Source organism: Gymnoscopelus braueri, assembly GCF_963280865.1.
Source record: "Gymnoscopelus braueri genome assembly, chromosome: 23".
NCBI classification, from domain to species: domain Eukaryota; kingdom Metazoa; phylum Chordata; class Actinopteri; order Myctophiformes; family Myctophidae; genus Gymnoscopelus; species Gymnoscopelus braueri.
Genome location: NC_137625.1, coordinates 37,562,960 through 37,585,836, shown reverse-complemented (window position 1 = coordinate 37,585,836; position 22,877 = coordinate 37,562,960).

Below are 22,877 nucleotides of genomic sequence, written 5' to 3'. Positions count from 1 at the left end.
GTGTTTTAAAATCATGGCACTTTTGACTCATTTAGCTGACACTTGAACTCTAGTGTCCCTATTCTGGAGAAAACGTTTGGCCCATGACAACATAGCTAACAACGCGTTGCAACGCGACAAGTTGTGAGCTCATAGATCGGCTATTTTCTCCAAAGACATTTGGTGTAGCGGATCTACAGTAGTATATAGCCCTGGGGGACCCCGTCAATTAATTATATAGGATTTAGGAAACACTACTCTGACCCTTCCTCTTAGCCTTGCCTACTTGTTGTCAATTATTTGTACGAGCTCTTGTTTTGTTTATGTTTATGTTTATTTGATACACTTATTTGTTTTAGCTCTTGCTCATTTGATTTTCCTATTTGTCTCATCTGTTTAAGAAAGTCGGTAACTGATACATTGTACTTTTACCTTAGATAATACATTGCACTTTTGCCTTAGCGCTAGCTAGGTATACTCTTAGTTGCTTGTTTTAGAAGAGAATGCACATAAGACTTCTGGTGATAAGTAGTTTCCTTGCCTACCTATGTTGAATGCACTTATTGTAAGTCGCTTTGGATAAAAGCGTCTGCTAAATGACTGTAATGTAATGTAATGGTTAATCCAAAATCCCGACTGACTGAAAAGGAGTGAGTCAGTGGGGCTTCAGTGTCTTGCTCAAGGGCGTTTGTGGGAACCAAACCTTTGCAGCTATGGGAGGGGAAAATTCTTCCCAACTAGCAAACCCTTCAGGAACATCGAGGTCTCATAAGAACCTCCGAAGATCTAAAACAGATTTTAAGAATGGTAGAAGCACCAGCATCAAGTCAGGTTTACATGAGGTCATGGTGTTGGTGATGCACATTTCAACACTGTGATATTCATAAACACCTTCAAAAGGATAGAGTCCAGATGAAACGGGAGGGTCCGGTCTCTACCCTGTCCCTCAGCGTGCTTTGAAATACTTAACAAAGAGACAGAAAAGAACAAAAGAAAAAAAATACATTGGCGGGGCTCACATTCTTTTTATTGCATTAAAATAAAGAGGACAAAATATATAAACATACTGAAGTGGGACACTTGCAGTCTACTTAGAATGACTGGATACTCAAAATATAGGGAAATGTTATACAATCTAAAAAAAAGAAAGAGGAAAGTACACGGCTGAGACAAAAAAATAAAAAGATCTGCAACTCTAGAACGTGTAGAAAGCCTTTTATGTGAAGAAATAATGCTCCAGGTTGCATTTACATCGTCCACGGCCCCCGGTTTGTTTGTCTTTTCATTGCATTAATCCTGTCCTTTCTTTCTCTTTTTTTCATCTTTTATTCTTACAACAACACGGGCTATGAGAACTAATAAATGGAAGGGTTTGATTTCCTCAGCGGCAGCCAAAGCCCACAGACTCACCTTCAGAGTACAGGGGTCAGAGGGGCGCACACACGGCCCTGCAAGCTGGGGCCGAACGGAGGGTGGGCAAGGGGACGGGGCGCGGGAATGTTTACATTTGGGGCGTTCCCCTATTGATCTTATATATTACTGTGGCGATGGTGCACCCAGGCAGGGTGGGTAACCATAATAGATAAGCACAGGGCGAGTATCATAACATGGATCATATCAAAGGAGTGATTTCCCCCGTCTTAGAAAAAAAGGCGAAAAAATGCTTTTCTCCTTTGGCGTTCACACGGCCTGGGCAGAACCGCTTTCCATTGGGCCGGGATTGAGGGAGACTCAGGAAGGCGGTGGGAAATGAATCCTCATGAGCATTCCTCTTCAAACGTCCACACAAACACAGGTGGCATCTTCCATGCCATGTGCACTGTTTGCTCAGATTTTACATAATGCCGAAAAAGCAGCTGGGACCCCCAGACGTATAAGAGCGACAGCGGCCCACGAGAGTGCCCTACATAGGGCACCCAGTTGAGGCCAGGGTACCACCATCGTCATACATGACCTCACTCACATCACTCAGCCTCTGCAGATCTGCGAGATGAGCGTCTGCAATGCGTGAAATCGTATTTTGTCCGGTGGCCAAACGTGTGCTTTGTGTTAGAACAGAGGGACAAAATATCCTCTGTTCCTTTTGCTCTTGACTTCCATTCCCATGTGTCAACATCAAATGGAATTAGAACCATGAAGTTTTGCCTGCTCAATAAGATTTCAGCAAAAGCTGGGCAGAAATTACAATAACAAACTGTCATTTCTAAAAAGCTTGCTATCTTTTCCAAGGTCCGCAAACAGGTGTACGGTTATCTAACCGGCATCTTTTTGAAATCCTTCCCAGTTAGTCTTTTCCTTTGCTTGAAAACGGTTTGTCTTACTATGGAATATCAGCACTTGCAGAGGCCTGCACGGACCGTTGTGTAACCTGTTTGTTTGAAAGGGCCGTGAGATGAGAAAGGAAAAGAGACGGACTCAACAACAGAGACTTTCAAACAAATAAAAAAGACACAAAAACATAAATCTGTGTAATTGATTTTGGTGTTCTTCACACTGTCAAGTCCAAAAACCACTTTTCACATGACCAGCATCTCTCCAAGGACAACGCATCTGGTTCTCATAGACGATTTTACTGGGATAAAAACATGTCAATCGTAACATGTGATTTAGCAATACTGTAATACTGCCATGCAGATGTGTGGCAAACAGCACCCTATTGTGTTTGTGTGGGTAGGGACTTTACCCACATTTAAATTTAAATCAACAAGAGTACTTTAAATGTTTGCCTAGATGGTGCAGAGAGGTGTCACAAAGAGCAGGACAAAATCAGAACATTAGACAGCACTTTGTTGGTCTGTGCCTAAATGTTGGCCACAATGAGTGGCCCTACCTCACCATCTATCCAGCTTCTACAGTAAATGGCGCACGTCAATATGTTGGCACACGACTACCCTTGGTCGAGTCCAACAACACTAGGCTACAGTCTGAAATGCGGGAACGCTAACAGTTCAAAGCCAGGGATGGTGTAATGGCTAAGTCACAGTCTGCATCCTTTCTCCTCTGCCTCTCCTGTGCTGCGTCCCTCTCAGCTTTGCCTTCATAAAAATACAAAGCAAGGGAACTGTCTAACCTTCTTAAACAAGACTTAAAGACTAAAAGATATAGTGGCCCCTACTCCCCTAGAGGCTGTGCTGTGCCAAGCGTCATTGCAGATTCAATGGTTCTCAAGATATCTTCTTTGGGACCGTGTTGGACGGATGGACTGACTAACACCGCTCTCCTTAGAGCATCACCTCTAGCCAGGATAAAAATGAAATACAGCTACAGTACAACTACATAGGATCTGTACCAAACACTGATATTTATCGAGCATGTAAACTTTATTAGAACAGCCTTTCATTGTTGCTACTATTCTTTTCTCTTTGTTTTTAGTTGGTGTGTGACAGCATTTTATGTGTCATGCAAACTATTTTAGGCGAAGTTGTGACCACCGGTATCATCCAGTGCCAGGTCGTCAAACAAGCATCAAAACGCAAACATCAACACAGCCTTTTTGACACATGAATAGGTGTGAATAACACTCTACACCTTTCCGCAAGTAACACCGCAAGAATTTACGGTTTGTTTCAATGAGTGTCTGAAAATACTGTTGGTGTTCGCGCGGCATGCAATGTTATGCACTGGCATCTGAGGGTTAAAGAGACAAAAAGAAAAACATAAGAAATAAAACAAAATGTAATATTATTGCGGCTTATAAATAAGTACAGAATTTGGAAAAATCATTTGACCTTAAACGTTTTCAACAAGTGAACAAAACTGTCAAACCAGACCAATGTATACAGTGGATAGTATCAACATCCCTTTCCACATTTGCTTAAAAAGGTGTGCAAGGGGCCAAAAGGATCTAACCTTCCTTCAGAACTGTCCTATTCGCTCTCATCCAAGCTTACAGTGATCCAGCCAATCCAGAGATGGTTTATTTGTGAAAAGACATATCAGTGTTAAAGTCCCTGCCCGCCACCACGGAGGTTGTGGGTCCCAATCCAGCGTGGTGCATCCGAATTTGTCGGGCGTCACAATGCGAACACAATTGGCCCATGTTCGGAGTAGGGAAGCCGGGCAGGGAGGGTGATATTGGTCATTAAACGTACTGAGCGGAGAGTGTTGGGCGGGAGGAGTAGGGCGAAGGCCCTACGTCGTCCCGATGGGTGCTCCTCACTGGCAGGCGAGTAGGTAGGATGCAACAGCAGTGACAACACAGTGTGGGGAGGAATCAATTGGCATAACAACTAATTGGGGGCGAAAAAGGGGGTAAAAATAATTGGCCACTCTAAATGTATATGTAAAAAAAGACATATCAGGAAGTGAAACTCCAAACAATGGCCAAAGATCGTACAACTGAAAATCGGCCTCTTTGTGCGAGAGTCTAGCCAACCATGGCCAAAGCTATATGAGCTGCTTATGTGAAAAAGATAAAAATGGAAGATAATAAAAGAAGTTCTGGATACGCAAGCAGGTGGACATTTGTCTGGGTCTCAGGTCTATGTGAACCAGACCAGGGCTTCCAAATCCCCCCACAGTCTTATAGGAATAGGGAAGGCGTCACACTGTTTATCATACCACTCAGTAAACACACATGCTCGTTCACAGCACCAAGTGGTGGGCAGGAATGGAGCTTGGCGCACCAAGCGATACATCAGGCCAGTCAGCACCTGGCATTGCTTTGGGAAGTGGACCAGCCATTGAGGACGAGTGTTTTGACTGCTCTTAACCCTCATGCCACCCAAGCACATATTTTCATCATGTGGCAATGAGAATGATGGTTGTAAGTCTCCCCATCTGACTGTTGTAAATGATGTGTGTTTTTTCCCCTTCTGTCTTTGGAAATGGACTGCTGATGTAATGTACCCTTTATTATTTTCTTTAGAGATTATTTTTAGAGCGTGTCTTCAGACAGACAGAGTGCAAGAGGAAGATGACACAAGACTTTGGTTATGTGGTACTTTGGTTATGTGGCTGAGCCACAAGGATGCTCTGTGTGTCTGCATTGGGTCTATACTTGTCTTGATACAATATATGCATTGCACAATCCATGGGGGTGGCAGTGGCTTAGAGGGAAGAGCCGTTGTCTGGGAATCGGGAGATTTATGGTTCGATCCTTAGCGCTCCTCCTGGTATCATGTCAAAGTGTCCTGGGGCAAGACACTGAACCCCTAACTGCTCCCAACGAGCATGTTGGTGTCTTGCATGGATGCCTCTCACCATTAACTATTTACCAAAACTTCATGAGTGAAAATCTCCACGTCACTTGTGTACTGTAACTACTACTTCTCGAGGACACCTATTTTTATGGATCTGCTGCTGCCTGTTGCTGTTAGTTTGGTAGCATGCCATAAATACACCATGGCATCACCATAGGCTTGTTTCTAAAAAAGACAGAGCAAGGAAGTTTGCTAGCTACTGTAGATAACCATTTCACTAGATGTGTGTTTTTAAGTTCCTTGTCTCGTGTCGTGTGTTTTCATTGCATGGTGACATACAGTTGTACTGACAAACTGTTGTGCTTGCTTTATGGCAACTGTTGACATTCTGAACTAACAAACCCATTATGACGAGTCGACTGGCAACGAGTTTGAACCCACACTATCCACACATTGTTACAAGGTGAGGAAGCTTATGAAACAGTCCTCAAAATTGAGATTGTGATACTTTCACAGTTTCAGTTATTTCAGTGAAAGCAAAACCATTTGAAGAGTGACATGCCGTGCCAATTGGTTTTATGAGACCAGAATGTAAAGCAAGCCCCATTACGATCAATTCATGCTCTCTCAAACAAACCCAAGATGTGTCCAGCCAGAGGTCTCCTCTCTCCTGCTCTCTGCAGAGACCTGCGTTGACAGACATAGAGGCTACGGACAGTTTGCACATACTTTCTAGCTTTACTGACGAGTGCAGAGGAGTGATACGGGCCGTCAATCACTCAACGATACTAGCTTAGTTAAGGCCCAACCTAGTTGTGTGTGGCCACAGTCCTAAACTCTCGCTCCACCCCGAATGGAGGCGTGGAGAAGCTCTCTTTAGAAACAACGGATAGAATGAGCGAGCAGCTCACTCACTGGGGGCGTGGCTGAACTGTGATTGAGTGGTCCATTTGGTTCCATTTGTACACTCTGTGAGCTACAGATTGTTAGGGTCCAATTTAGCTGAGGACCCCATGGAACCTCCTCAAGGACCCCTGGGGGTCCCCAGACTCCAAGTTGAGAACCAGTGACCTCGTTAACACAGATGTAACTGTAACCTCAACAGACATTGTTCAAAGGACCCCAATGAAAACAAGCCATAGGCTTTCTTGGGTATTCAATCAATCGATCAATCAATCAATCAATCAGTCAATCAATCAATCAATCTATGGAGTTACATTTGTGTCTTTATTAACCAAACAAAAGAAAAACATTTGAGAGAGAAAAAATATAAACAGAGCAAATAATAGTTTTGAATGAAAACAAATTAAAACAGCAAGCAAAAAATAATAATTTGTAAGCAAAGGAAATGATATAAAGAGAACAAAAAACTATTTTTAATTAAAACAAATTAAAAACGCAATCAAAAAAATATATTTGCAAGCAAAAAAATATAAGATTTGAAAGAAAATAAAAAATAATTGAGAACAAAACTTTTAAAATTCAAGAGTAAAAAAATAAGGAAAAACGGTTTAAACTACATAAAACAAAATACTTAGTAAAATGTTTGGGTAATAAAATGTGTTGTGCTAAATAAAATGTTATTAATGTTTTTTTTCCTCATTTTCGAATGAAAGTAGTTTTTTCTGATTGCAAAATGCCTTCTCTCTCAAAACCTATGTCTTTGGTCTCGATTTTTTTTTTCTCTCTCTTGGATTTGTTTGTGTGAGGGGTTAAAGTTCAGAAGGCGGGTCCTACGCTGATAGATGTAAGACACCTCTCCATTGGTCACTTGGAGTCTGAGTGACAGCTCCCCCTTCCTTATGTAGCTTGTTGAATGCAGGGATGGAGGTGTGTTACGGCCAGCATGGTTTTTTTATTGATTGAATTATTAGCAGTTTGCCAAAAAAAAAAAAAAACATGAAAGTATAATGCAAGGTCAGCTAAGAGTATTTAAAACCCAAGAAAGATGACTTGTTTCCATTGGGGTCCTTTGTACTCAATTCATAGAGACATTTAATGACAGACAGATATACACTACTATGCAAAACATAAAAACAAAAACAAAAACTGACTTTTAAGACCTTTTTAAGGCATTGTGCGCTTGTAGTTCGGCTATTTTCACAATATTTATCTGTGGAACCGAGTCAAACTAAATCTAATGCCTACAATTTCAAGTGCTTGTCAGGGTGGGTGGTCCCCAGTTCAAGTATGATTATTTTGGGGGGTCCCCAGTTCAAATATGATTATTTTAGGGATTCACAGCCTGAAGCACACTATCAGACGAAACGTTTCCAAAGCAGTCTATCTGGAATGGGCCTGGCCAATAGGCCAGTCACTTCAGCCTTGCCTTAATTAGAATAACGAATATAACATAAAATAATCTATTTTGAACTGGGGACCCCCCAAAATAATCATACTTGAACTGGGGACCACCCACCCTGACCCAGGCATTAGATTTAGTTTGACTTGGTTCCACAGATAAATATTGTGAAAATAGCCGAACTACAAGCGCACAATGCCTTAAAAAGGTCTTAAAAGTCATTAAATTGTCACTTTAGAAATGTGTTACCCTGTATACACTTATACTGTATAGGTTGGTTTGTTTACTGTTGAGAGAGAAAACAATGTTGCCCGTTAAGCTAATCTGGGGACCCCCTCTGAGGGTCCCGATCCTAACTTTGGGAACCACTGGCCTACTATAACAACAATACAACAATTTTAAATACAGATCACAAACTGTAAGTAGAACAGAAACCTAACATTAGGGAATCATCTGAATTGCTAATAGCCTAAAATGCTCAATATTGTAACGAATAGTGTAGCATCCAGAGCTGGTATGGAGCTCTGACCTCAGTCCGAGAGGACCACAATGGAAACAAGCCTTTTTGTGTTATCCTTATAACAATCATTGTACAATTGTACCTCTGTATCCTACTGTTAATAAAGTATTCCATCAATCTGTTTACTCAAACTGTTTACTGTACATATTTTTTTTGTTTTTGTTTTTATGTTTTGCATAGTAGTGTATATCTTTCTGTCATTAAATGTCTCTATGAATTGAGCACAAAGGACCCCAATGGAAACAAGTCATCTTTCTTGGGTTTTAAATACTCTTAGCTGACCTTGCATTATACTTTCATGTTTTGATTTTTTTTTTGCAAACTGCTAATAATTCAATCAATCAAAAAACCATGCTGGCCATAACACACCTCCATCCCTGCATTCAACAAGCTACATAAGGAAGGGGGAGCTGTCACTCAGACTCCAAGTGACCAATGGAGAGGTGTCTTACATCTATCAGCGTAGGACCCGCCTTCTGAACTTTAACCCCTCACACAAACAAATCCAAGAGAGAGAAAAAAAAAATCGAGACCAAAGACATATAGGTTTTGAGAGAGAAGGCATTTTGCAATCAGAAAAAACTACTTTCATTCGCAAATGAGGAAAAAAAACATTAAACACATTTTATTACCCAAACATTTTACTAAGTATTTTGTTTTATGTAGTTTAAACCGTTTTTCCTTATTTTTTTACTCTTGAATTTTAAAAGTTTTGTTCTCAATTCTTTTTTATTTTCTTTCAAATCTTATATTTTTTTGCTTGCAAATATATTTTTTTGATTGCGTTTTTAATTTGTTTTAATTAAAAATAGTTTTTTGTTCTCTTTATATCATTTCCTTTGCTTACAAATTATTATTTTTTGCTTGCTGTTTTAATTTGTTCAGAACTATCCCTTTGTCACATTCCTAAGCCAATAATTTGCTGTCCGGCAAGAAGATGCAAATGTCTCCTACCGGAGCCGCCGCCGGTCATCAAATGAACACAAGTCTCCATGGGGTGTGTAATCGATAGAAAAAGTGTCATTTTTGGGGTGAACTATGCCTTTAAGGTGCTATTTGTTAAAATAAGAGTTAAATATATCAGGAGAGATAACTCATACAGGATAAACAAGTGAAATTGGAAGTGATGACAACACAAAATTGGAACTGGGACAATATAAAATTGAAGCTGATACATGGGTACTCTCTCCTGATTGGTTGTGCACCCACCTGAACATTTACCTTTAAGTACATGGCTATCGTGATTATACTAACATGCCCTTTATACTGTATGTGACCAAAATAAAATGATGGTCTAGTTCAGTTCTACGCAGGCATCATCAAATCCATCTTCACCTTCCGATTCACTGCCTCCACTCCGGCCCGTAGATGACAAGTCATATCCATCGAGGGTCAGACAGTGGAATGTGTGATATCTTACTATTATCTTGGGACAATTATTGACTCAAAACTGAACTTTGAGGCCAATTGCTGCCGTGTGCAAAATTATGGCACCAGCATTTGTTTTGTTTCACTTATTAGAACAAAGCCGCATAATAGCTTTGTTCCAGCAGCCATCACTCAGATGAACAAGAAATGATACATGTAGCATTGTTTACTGCATTTCATTTTATTTATTGTAGTGGCTATTTTTCTATTTTTAAGTCCTGAGCATCATGAGTACTTTGTCCTAAGTCCTGAGCTTCATGAGTACTTTGTTTGTATGTGTTCTGTGTTGTTTGGTCAAGATTGATGCCTTGTCTTCTGCAAACCAAATAAATATACGGGTACAGAAATAAAGTAACCTGAACCTCCACTGGGGTCAAGGGCGCGTTATTATGGATCCCACGCCAGCTCTTGGAAAAGCCCGCCCCCGCAAGCTAGTTTAGATGGAGGCCCCGCCCCTTCATTTCACTTCCGTCTACGTCAGTCGCTGTGTGAGAACCACGCCCCGCCCGGTCGAAACACCAAAGAAACGGGACGGCCCGCCTGGTCGAAACACCAAAGAAACAAGGAATCCACCCGATAACACATTCTAATAGAGCGGAAAACCTTACCCCGCAACTGGAACGGTGGCGCGCTCGTTAAACATAAGACTCACAACCCCAACTATACGTGATTTAATCCCAATGCTGGTGCTCCTTTTATGAAAACCGCTGACCTTTTTTTTTTGCCGATAAAGTATAGTTATGGACAGTGGTGTAAAGTAACTAAGTACATTTACTCAAGTACTGTACTTAAGTACGATTTTGAGGTATTTTTACTTTACTGGAGTATTTCCAAATGTCTATACTTTTACTTCTACTCCATTACATCTCAGAGGTTAATATTGTACTTTTACTCCACTACAATTATTTGAAAACTTTAGTTACTAGTTACTTTGTAGATTTTGATTATTATTACAAAACATACAGTAACCACATTGTGAGCTTGTAGATTTTTGAAAAGATGTTTATGCTTTTTGAACTTGTGAAATGTGACTCTGACATTCAGTACTTTTACTTTTGGTACTTTAAGTACATTTTGATGCCAATACTTTTGTACTTTTACTCAAGTACATTTAGATTTCAGGACTTTTACTTGTAAGGGCGCGCTCCCACCAAGAGTTGGCTGGCCGCTGTTTGTAGAATCTGCCAATGCATTGTCAATGCAAATGCGTTGATTCACACAAGAGCAGATTTTTCCGCTAGTCGCGCAGACCTTGCGTTTATCTGCTCTCCGCGACTAAGCATAAAACTGCTGGAGGCAGGCGCTGATTTTCTCCCTCTGTCCAATCGGGTGAGTCGAAGGCGGACCGTCTCAAGACTCAGGAAGCAACATGGTGCTCAAGGCAGCAGGCACAGGCGGTGCGGGCTACGGGGAGGCTCCTGAAAGTGAGTGACAGGCGCGACACTCCCGTTTTTTAGAATCCGCTGGCTGCAAAAAACTGTGGCCGCGCACAACCTGCGTTTAACAGCGGCCAGCCAACTCTTGGTGGGAGCGCGCCCTAACAGAGTATTTCTACATTGCAGTATTGATATTTTTACTTAAGTAAAAAATGTGGGTACTTTTTCCACCACTGGTTATGGACAAAACCATGACGGAGGCGCGCAGTCTCAAGCGAACTTGAGCCACGAGAGGCACCACCGAGCGAGCTAAAGCGAGCGAGTTGCCGTGCCGAACGTTGCGAAGTTCGCTTGAGCCTACTCAGCGCCGTCCGAGTTACGTACCGATAGGGACAGAATAGTAAATCATGTTTTAGGGCAAGCGTTTGCCCCAAACTGTGTGAGTGTGTGTGTGTGTGTACATTTCGGCCATTTGAAAATAGCAGATCTACAAGCTGGTCGCCATGCCATGCATTGTGAGCTTGTAGATCTGTTATTTTCAAAATATTTTTATACATTTGGAAAGATGTGAAATGGGACATTGTGCATAATGAGTACTTTTATTTGAGTACTTTTTAACTAATTATAGTTATAAGGACTTATAAATACTCATAATACTTTATGATCAATAACTTTAATGCATTAATTTATAGCGGTGATTATAATATCCTGTCCTACATTATAGTTATAAGAAATACTTTATGATCAATAATAATCATATCATATTTATTGTCATCACTAATTCGCTCTGTGTGTTTAGGCCTAATTGGTGCTGTAAAGTAAAAATAATAAAATAAATAGCATTAAATTATGCAGGAACTATGTTCTGCTACACCTTATAATCACACTTTAATGCATTAATTTATAGCAGTGATTATAATATCCTACATTATAAAATTATTATAATGTAGGCTAGAATGCTTTAAAATGTGTTATGATTATTTCTATAAATCATCGTGAGTAATATACTATACAGTTCTTATAACAGTATTTATAGTCGCACACGACTATTCGCACACGATTATTATGAATTCATGTATTATTATTTAAATCAATTTGTAATAAAAAAATTAAACATGACGTTCTGAATGGAGGTGGCCGCAGTGAAACCGTACTGCTGTGGTCACGTAGCACGGAGAAATTATTTTCTAAGACTAAGTTTGACGTTAATAAATACATTAAATATCGCAGCAGGACAAAAGGGGCGGTGTCTGCTTGCATCACCAGGTCGTTTGAGCAGCGCAGGCGGGGTTTGAGCAGCGGGGGCGGGGTTTTCCAAGAGCTGGCGTGGGATCCATAATAACGCGTCAAGGGCAGCCTGCAAAGGACCATCTGATCAGCAAAGAAGATCATTGGGTTAAACCTGCTGTCTACTCTACAGCAGTGATTCTCAAGCTTTTTCATTTCAAGGACCCCCAGTTTGAGATGCATTATAGACCACAGACCACCATTTGATATGATATGCCCCCCCCCCCCCCTCTGGATCTACACACTGTAAAATCCTCAGTGTTCATTTAGGTTTTAGAGTGTACAAATGGAACCAAATATTACAGACCTGCACTGTACAGTAAGTGTCCATTTTGTTCCAAACTGACAATTATTTAGCTGGGACCCCCCTCGACGACCCCTGGGGTTCCCCCGGACCCTACCCCGCTGACCTGCTCCTCCAGGTCACCGTTAAGACCGGCAACAGGTTCTGGTCTATCAAGATCAAATGGTTGCATCATCTGAACCATTACTTCCACATGCCAGTGAGGCTCAAAACAAGCCCCCTGACCCTCACTAAAGAATTTGGATTCTGAGATCGCCAACATAGATTAAATAAAGCATAAAACCGGTTCAGGCTTACTAAAAGCCACTGAAATGCACAGGCGTGCATGCTACCGAGATGCACATAAACTAGTTTATGTATTCTGCATTCATAAAGACATATGGAAAACATTTAGCCCATGTGGTAAAATCGTTTATCCATTTCTAACTCTAAGAGAATCCAAAAGCCCCAAGCCGGGCCTTATTTTAATGAACAAAATATTATTTTAAGCAATCTGTATGGTAGAGTATGTTAAAGGGATAGTTCACCCCCAAAAATACTTTTTTTCTATCGATTAGTCACCCCATTTTTTTGTTTTTGTCGCATTCCTAAGCCAATAATTTGATGACCGGCAGTGGTTCCGGTAGGAGTCTCCTTTGTGTCGGCTGGTATTGGCTTAGGAATGCTACAAGAACAAAAAAAATATCCATAAATTCAAGTCTCCATAGGGTGACTAATTTTTTTGGGGTGAACTATCCCTTTAATACAATAACTAGTACGTCTGCAATGGTTGGAGGTGATCTCCCTAGTCTTTCATCGAGAAATTATTTTAGACCCTGGTGTCAGGCAGGACACCTAGCCCATGCTACTGGTTGACAGGTAATACTGCCTGAAGCACATAAGTGCAATATGTCTTCCGGTCAAGTGGGGTTTCCATCTTAAGCCGTTGAAATTCGGTCTATACCATGCAGGAGATCCAGGTTTGAATCCCGGGTAGGACATAAATCTTACGGACAGGCAGAACAAAGAAAGGAAGACACCCAGACAGTTCTTGAGCATCTGCATTGCTGCTGTGAGAACTCTGTCGTAGTTTTATAGGAATGCCGCACGCACTTTTTCTCTTGCACAGCAGTGGACACACAAACCCGGGAAGGGCATGCGCTTCCAGTAACCTGTCACTATTTGGAATGCTTTCCACACCTCATTAAACACTTCAAACAATTTACCGGCATATTTTGGGGGGAGGTGAGGGAGGTGGGGGACACGTGCATTCACCCACACAGAGAGGGCTATTTTTAGGTCGTCTAGCCCTGATGAGGAGTTAGGGTATGGGGTCATCTCTCCCATATGTTTTCCCCACATGGAGTCGGAGGCTGGTACCATCAGGGCTGTCAAAACACAGCGCTCTGTTCCTCAGATCCTGTTTTCTATTTAAAGCTATGCCTTCCAGAAATATACTATGTGTCTTCCTCTCTCACCTATTTGTTTAACCATCACCCCACGAGACTGACCCAAATGAATGAGTTTCCTCAGAGCTTTAAAAGGGTGGAAAATATTCTGTTAAAGGTCCAAGTTCCAGTGTGTCTTTTTTTTTTGTCTTTTTGGCACGCCCAAGATATGATGGCGGGGCGCTGTTATTGTCTGGGGGATTGTGCCGTTACGGCTCAAATCTGAATGACTTCTTTGCCTTGCTGCAGGCCCCACACGCCTTGTAAGAAAAGCAAATGGATTAAAACAAATGTGGCGGTGGAAATTCCTAATGTCTGAAACTGGAAAGATAGGGCAACAGATAAGGGACAACTTCAGATATTTACAAACTACAGAAGATCTAGACAACAATATCAATTGCTTTCTTATATAATTATATGGAATTTACTTAAAATGAGGAAAGGTGACTATACGTAACAGAATGGATCAATGAACCACAGAGTAATGACATCACAAGTATAGTTCTACATACAATATTGACTGTACTTGGTACGATATTGGCCTATAAATGTACATTGTAAAAGTCTAGCATTCAACACCAGCTATTTTCAATGCAATAGCCTACTGCTACTGTTAAATATAAAATGAAATGTATATTGATGACATACTGTAAGGGTCCCTGTATTTGTGCAGTGGTGCGGTCAAGCAGCAGCAATACTAATTCCACTATTGACGTCACAGCCTTGAGTCTGGGACATTTGGGGACGGGCGGATTTAGCTGTTCAAACATGTGTATAGCATATTTATCGTTTATGAGAACGCCAAATTATAACATTATGTAGCATTCGTTTCAACATTAGTTGAATTTCCAGTGTTTACAATTATCAGTTTCCCTGTCTTTAATTTGGTGCAGTGAGGTACATTGTATTGTATGGTGAGAGGAAAGGTGCAAAATGCTGCTGAATTATTTTAGTAATAAGTGGTAGTAGCATCAAAAGGGTGCTTCATGGGTGACTCAGGGGTAAAGTTCCCACCCACCGCTGTGGGGACTAGGAGTTTGAATCCTCCGCGGTGCCTCTGGCTTGGTCGGGCATCCGTATACGAACACAACTGGCCGCGATCGTGGGAGCGAAGCCGCATGGGGAAGGCAATCGCTGTCAACTCCAACAGGTTGGTCAGGGTGCCGCCTGGTTGGTGGGGTGTGGAACTAAGGGGAATTGTGTGTACCTCTGCATGTGTTCCATCCTCCTGGTGAAAATAAGTGGCCTTGACGTCACACTGATAAGAGGAGACACATGGTTGCCTGTGATGTTCCTAGGACCAACTATACTGTAGGAGTTAACAGTGACAAGGGACTAGAATACACAGGGAATCGGCAATTGGCATAATGACTGAGCTGGGAGGAATAAAAAAAGCATTGTCAAAAAAATTAAATAAAGCAGCAGCATCAGTTTCTGTTTTTACTAGTTTTACAGACGAGAATAACAGAGGATGTGAGTGATGCTGACCGATCCTGACGCAGCCACGAGTGGAGCGTGTTGTTTTTCCCTTCTCCACATGAGTTCAAGAGATAAGCATCTCAGCCTCATTATGTGTGGCGCTTTCCTTTTTGCGGTAAGGACAGGTGAAAGGGTCAGGTACAAACCGGTGATCGTATGCACGTCTGATGTGAGATCTGCGCTGGTGCACTGTGTTCCTCCTTGATCATTCCATCTGTCCATCCACACCTAGCTTTCAACAAGTATCCAAACTACACCTTGCAATCAAACATCTCTGCGCCGCTCCCGTTCAAGATAAACATGTGGTCACGTCAGACAGCTGCACGATTCAGGGTCTGGACCAGATATCGGCCAATTATCAACCATCTGCAGAGGACCTCGTTTTTCTCTGTTGAAGTAATTACGAACGCGGCAGAGTTGTGGTTCGCGCTCGGTTGGAGCAGCATATGTAACAGAATAGCAGTTTCAGAATGAGAGAGAGAGAGAGAGAGAGAGAAAAAAGTGAGAGAGGGAGAGAGAGAGGGAGGGCCTGGAATGAAAACAGTGGTCCAGCGAAAAAAACATTTGGCCTTAAAGTCAGCCACTATTTCCTCTTCCTGCAATTACCGTATTTCTATTAGAATTCCACGTATTTCTCTCTTGTAATATCTTGCTGAGAGAATACACAGTGGCTCATTATGAGAGAGAGATACAGTTGCATATAAGACTGGAGCAGCGATGGAGGTGCGACTGAGAGAGCGGTTTCATGGGTCCTTTGGAGTTCGTGTATGGTTCAGACTATCCTGTGCGTTCGGTTACTCGTTGCAAAGCCCTTTGGAACAACCACCACCGAAGGAGAGGGAAGGGGCCACTCTCTCCTCTCACTTACTCAATTCTTTGAAATTTGCCTCCGTTGAAAACTAGACTCACGGATAGCCAGTGGTGGACCAAGTACTCAAGCCTAGTACTTGAGTCAAAGTATAGATACTCCTAGTAAAATACTACTCAACTACAAATGAAAGATGCTCAGTCAAATACATTTTGGTGTGTGATGTCTTTACCCTGCTGTATCTACGGTACTTTTTCTGGCCCTGTAGCTGTATATCTTAACTGCCATGGTGCCTTTGGTGACTGAATTTCCCTCAATCGTGACGGTAGCGTGACGGTCCAGGCACCCTAGGCTGCAATGCCAGCCTGACAGCGTGTTGCGGGTTCGACTCCCGATCCCGACGACCTTTGCTGCGTGTCACCCCCCATCTCTCTCCCCATTTCCTGTCAGCCTACTTTCCCTATCCCTCTCTAAATAATGGCATAAAAAGCCCCAAAAAAATAAAGAATTTCCTTCAATCAATAAAGGTCTTATCTTATGCATAGCTTTTAAAATTGCACTTTGAAAATACTGATAGTATTCAAAAGTACAAATTACAACCTATATATTTCCGAAATATTCAAAAAGAAATGTTCAAAACATTTAAGCCAGAGGAAATAGAAGCTCTACAAGCCGGTGTGAGCTTCTAGATTGGCTATTTTCACAATTTTTGAGATAGGACTTAATTGGATAATTTATAACATTATTTTTGCACATTTGGCTTCCGGAAATGTAGTGGAGTCAAAAACACAATTCGTAAAAGTCATAAGCTTCCAAAAAAAAGAAGTCAAGTACAAAATACTCAAACACCTGTACTCAGTTACAGTACTCAGGTACATGTATTTAGTTACTGTCCACCACAGCGGATGGTTTCCTACTATTAGCTTACTGTTCATCATGTTTTAAGTGCAGCAACAGAGGGGCTCGGTGTTGGAGCCACCAAGGTTAAGTGACCGGGGAAACGAGGCTCGCCTCAGCAGTAACACAAAGTGTGTCATGTCAATTTATGCAACGCGGCTGACGTAGGTGGACAGGTCCCCCAAGTAAAATGGAGTCAGAGAAGCCGGTGCTGAGCCTTGATAAGTGCAGGCGAAAACCCCGGGGAGAATTAAAAAGAATTAAAGCAAAAGAACATGTGCAGTGAGTAAAATATACACAGAGCCCGCAAAGTGTTCAACATTTTGCAGCCATTTCCCGACATTTCCTTCGCATTTAACCGCCACCTACGTACTTTGAAGCCACACAAAGAGTCCTTTGCGGTCGGTTGGCAAAAAGAAAAAGAGAAAAAGTGGCACTCAAAAAGTGCAGGAAAGTTATTTCTTTGATTATAATCGTTAATTGAGGGTTCACCACCTTATTACGGTTTAAGTCATAAATCATCACCATCACTGATAAAGAACTGAAGGCAACAGGAGAAACGCCCACACATTCACCACAATTTCCTCCACTGGCGGCGTCCAAAGGCAATAAAGTCCGACTGCAGGTTTGATTAGAGAGCTGTCAGTTTGGACCTGGCCTGAGGACCGAGGGCTAAGGGCTCGGTGCTACGAAGCTGTCACAGCGTCCTGGGAGCTTCTGGTCAACTGCTCTTATGAAACGGACGACATGTGGGGTTCCCTGGGCCATGGAATAGACCGCCCATTCATGGTGCAAATACCTGCCTGTCTGCACACACTTAAGGCTGGACATACACGTCGACCGTGTGACAGATGAATTGGCGGTGTTGTGTACCGCCAGTGACATGGCTGGCTTAGCAATGGGGAGCTGATTTGCTTGACTGACTCGACAGAGAGCAGTCAGGCAGAGTCCCAGGCCCGAGGTAGAGGAGTGAGCCTTGACTATCCACTGGCGCCCGGCCTAACAGAGGGGAAACCAGGGTTATAGGAAGATGCTACACAGCAAAATCCGGAGGTTTAATTTAACCACCTAAGCTCTATTAAAATAATTTAAAAAATATATAAAAAATGTGAGCTTGTAGATCGACTATTTTAGGAAATGGCTGTAAATGTTTGACATTTTATAAAGATCTTTAAAACATTTCAGATAATGAGATGCTCAAAATATGAACACAGTGAGCACAACAAAGTACACAGTATTTTAATACTGTGTATTGTATGGGTCCAGGGCTGACAGGAACACAAAGCTACCAATATTTATAGATTTCATTATTTAATAAATATTGGGTGTTGGCCCAAGCATGCAACAAAGGAGAAAGAAGGGAAATATTGTTTTTCTTTACATACTTAACAATGTACAGTAAAGCATGTTAAGCAGCAAACATACATATAAATGTAAAGTTTACATATTGATATGGCTGAATCTTTTCCTTATCATTGTCAAAGTGATGCCAAAGAACCCTGTGCCAAGACAAGCCCTGTAGCCTGTGCCAAGACAAGCCCTGTAGCCTGTGCACACAGTTGTACATCAGCTAAACATTGATACATTCAGTTGGTTTACTGTATCAACCACTCAAAAATGTAGGGGTTGGATTGTCTGGGGGGGAATGGGGGGAAGCCATGCCTCTGCTTTTGATACCCCACATCTGGTGGCCATTGGATTTGTTTTATCCCTTGCTTCTGGTCAGACAGAATCCTGATAAAGATGAAAAGAAATACATGCACATGTAGACTGTCTAATGTTTGATACTCATGTTTTTTTTTCTAGAATAATTGTTTCATGATATCGCAATTGAAAAAATTAAGAATAAAACGTATGTTAATCACATTAACCCTTGTGTTGCTGCAAGAATTAAAATCAAATTAAAAGGCAAGATTTGTCAAAATGTGTACAAACAAAATATTTTCATTCAAAAGTAGCGGAAATAGCAGATCACGACACATGGCTTAAGTGGTTCAGAAAATGTCCTCATGTTTCTTTCTTTCTTTTTTTTCCTTTTTTTCTTTTACAAATCGCACCCTACTAAAATCCATGACTGAGCCCTGCCTGTTCCTTCACACCACTCTCGCTGTGGGTGGCAGAAGGCATGACAGCTAATAGAAGAATTATCCCCAGCATCTCCAGGCGCTCCCCTCTATGAGTTCCCCTCTGCCTGCAAGGTCTGGAGCAAAACTAATTTCTGTCTCTCTGATGCTTTTTTACATCTGTTTTCAATCACCCCTGCTCCGGGAAACAAACACATGTGATGTCCAAGTTATGCCCAGTTTTTTTTACTCCATCGTACAGCGGTGTCGAGCTCCGGGAAAATAGCTGATCCACAAGACGTGCCGCGTCTGCGCCGTGTTTGTGAGCTTGTAGATCAGCTGTTTTCGGAGCGCGACACTGTTGAACGATGAAGTACGAAATCATGCTTTACACGATAACGGCCGTTATAGAATTCCTCACTTGTGGGATCTACAAAAAAAAAACCGAAATTGACCAGTGGATGTGATTTCTTTTTTTATTCTACAATATCAGACCGAAGGCAACAGTCTATTTGCCATCGGGTTAATAATATTTAACATCTAACGACACTATTCTCGACTTAAAAAATAAGAGGGACAGAGTGGATATAGCAATTTCGTCGCAGTTGAAAGGACAGAATTATGTGAACACAGGAACACAAGACTTAAGCTGCTTTTACACACGCAATGCAACCATGAAATTATCTATACATACAACTGGAGGAGCTGAATGAAAATACAAATGTCTGAATCAGTTGCACTAGACAACATTAAATGGATGTTACCCTGCCAGCCACCAGGAATGTTGTTGGTCGTACACAGACAAGTGAAATAGACAATTTCCTTTTTTTAGATAGAGGAGTTTTGACATTGCTGCTAAAAAGATATTGTGCCTGTCTGAGAGAGAGAGAGAGAGAGAGAGAGAGAGAGAGAGAGAGAGAGAGAGAGAGAGAGAGAGAGAGAGAGAGAGAGAGGTCTCTCTTCCATGTAGGGGTGGTTCTGCACGATGAGGTCCTGTTCACATCTAGAATATGTGTTTCTTTACTAGACCCCCTGGGGTACTTGATGGGGTTCCAGGGGGTCCCTAGAAAAATGACAAACAGTCTAACACTGAAGCCTGTTTTATATTTTGGCTATTTAAAAGAAAATGGTGACAAATGGTGACAAATCTTCTCTTACGGGGGTCCCTGGCACAAAGTCTTTTCAGATGAGGAACTGCGGCCAAGAACATATCAATTTTGGGGTCCTTGACATGAAAATGTTTGAGAACCACCACTCAAGTGTTCAGTGAGAAGCCCCCAGTTGCAGCTTTTATTGTATTGTACTGCTCCACAGCCTTGTTCTGTTCTGTTCCGTTCCGTCGTCTTCATCTCATTCAAACCACAGTCCCTTGAAACCACAAGCCTAAACACACTTAGCCTCATGGCCAGCCACAAAAGGCCGCTGTTCACCTCTCCCCCTGACCGACATGCACCCGTCATGTTTAGAAAATAGCCCTGCGGTCCAAAGCACACAGCCAGCTCCACCGCTGAAATAAATCTCAATTTCCTTCAGCCACTTTCTTCATTTACCAGTTATGTAATGAATTAGTAATCAAAGCCCTCTTTTCCAGAAACCTATACGTCGGACAATTGGCTCCCCGCTGTTACGTTATGCGACCGGTCCAGCTGAAGGACAAAACAGGGAATTCCGATTACATTCCGTTACACAACTCGCCTTCACAAACACAAAGTGTTCTGATGTGGACAATTTGGAGTGACACGTGTTGGTTAAATGGCGAGCTGCGCGGCACGCAGGCCATTATTTCCCAGAGCAGCACACCCATGTCAAATTTAATGGGGCTGTCACGGACTAAGGTGTGGTCGACAGCTATTTTCCAAATAATTACCCCTTACAACAGACATGTTATTGTGTGTGACTGTGTGACTCGAAAATTAGGTGAAGTATAACCTTGAAAAAAAAAGGTGCAGAGGAACGGCTTCAACTCGTTGCAAATGCAAATGCACAGCTTCGAGGTGCATTTGCAAAATTGACAGCATTCATTAGATGGCCATAATGTGGACGGTAGTGTTGTTGTTGCTATAATGTCATGCTACTGTTCCAATAACATGAAGCTACTCTCAATTACCTTCAGAAATTCCCATAAGAAACACATTGTAGGCTATCTAACATGTATCCAAGGAATGCATATGCTTGTGTATGTGATACTATGATATTGCTTTGAAATGTGCTATATAAAACATGTACTTCCTCAAGCAATAAGCATTTCCTAACAAACAAATCTGACAATTTGTGAGTAACTAGACCAGCGTAATGGAGAATAAACGATCGACACTGCTGTGTCATAGTTACTTGGATCTGGTACATTAGGGCTGATCAGTTCAAATCTCTGGCAGATACTGTACTATTGGTTAATGGCTAATAACCAAGATATGTGTCCAAGGCACTCCTGTGAAAAAAATGTTTAAGCCTGTATTGTTATGTAGCAATAATCAAAAACGCACCTGTCCATTAAGGCACACTGGCCTTCATCAGGGTGACTAAACATTAGTGATGAACCAGGCGGCAAGCAATTTCCGCTGGAATTGAAGCTCAATTCCAGGTTCTCTTTCAGCCTGCTGTTCCTATTAATGGCCCAGCAGATATCGCTATTTCACCTTCTACCGGTAGCAATACAGTACATTATAATCAATGAGGTTTTGGGCAAACTTTATACTTGATTTTATTACCTTTATTACCTAGTTTAATGTCTTTTTTAAATCATCATATGTGTTTAGTAAATTATGGTCCCATTAATTAAAACATTTATGATAAAGTAGGGTTTCTACTGGTTCTACCAAGTGAAGACCCGCCCTCGCTGCGGTTGCAGCCAATAGCAGTCGCTTCCGGTAGCATTTCGGACCGGATATAGAAAGAAGGTTTAGTCAATGGTTCTCATAAGTGGGGTCATCCCTAACTTGAGGGGGTTCCAGGGGGTCCTCAGCATTTTTTTTTAATACAGCATCAAAATAATTGTAAGCATTTAACCCTAATACGTTATAATAAAAAAAATGCTGACCTACAAGCTCACAACAGGTCATTGTGAGCTTGTACAGCTGCTATTTTCAAAAAGTCTTGAACTTTTTAAAAACATTTGTAACAAAACAAATCTTTTGTGGGGGTCCCTGGCACAAAATATTTTCCGATGGGGATCCGCGGCCAAATACATATGAATTTGGGGGTCCTTGACGTGAAGATGTTTGCGAACCGGTATGGATAAAAGTGTCAGCTTTTTTAAAAAAAATGTTGGCCCACCCATCTGTTCTCCCAGACAAGCATCCGACCGATGCACTGGCTGGGACCTTTGCAGCCAGTGACCTCACGGTCGGTACCTGTAAAAGCGTGTGTGTGTGTGCATGTGTCACTTGCCAAACAGGAAATGCCTTCCTGTGGTCCGGCCTACCTCACAGAGAAGGACCAGACAGCTACAGACAGACCTTGAACTCACAGCATGAGTCAGAGAGCTCAGAACCTCTTTCTGTGGAAGAACATCTTGACGAGAATTGCTGAGCGCTAGTTATTTTTCCTTCGTTTACTTCAAACAAACTTTGCGTTACGAAGAAAGAAAACATTTTGAGAGGACACACAAGGTGGCACCTTAGGAAGCAACATGTGGGGAAATTAAAAGTACTCAAATTTGCATTGCCAAGGGAACGCATACATGAGCACAAATGAAAGTCGATATGTTTCTTTTCAAGTGGGTATTTTATTGAGCCGTGCGCTGCCATAAAACAGTACAGCGCCACTACTGGCAGCGAAAATCTCATGCATCCAAGCGCACGTCAAAAATGAACGGAAAACACTCTCGAAAAACAGACCAAGAGACTTCCAAAAACAATATTTCAGAT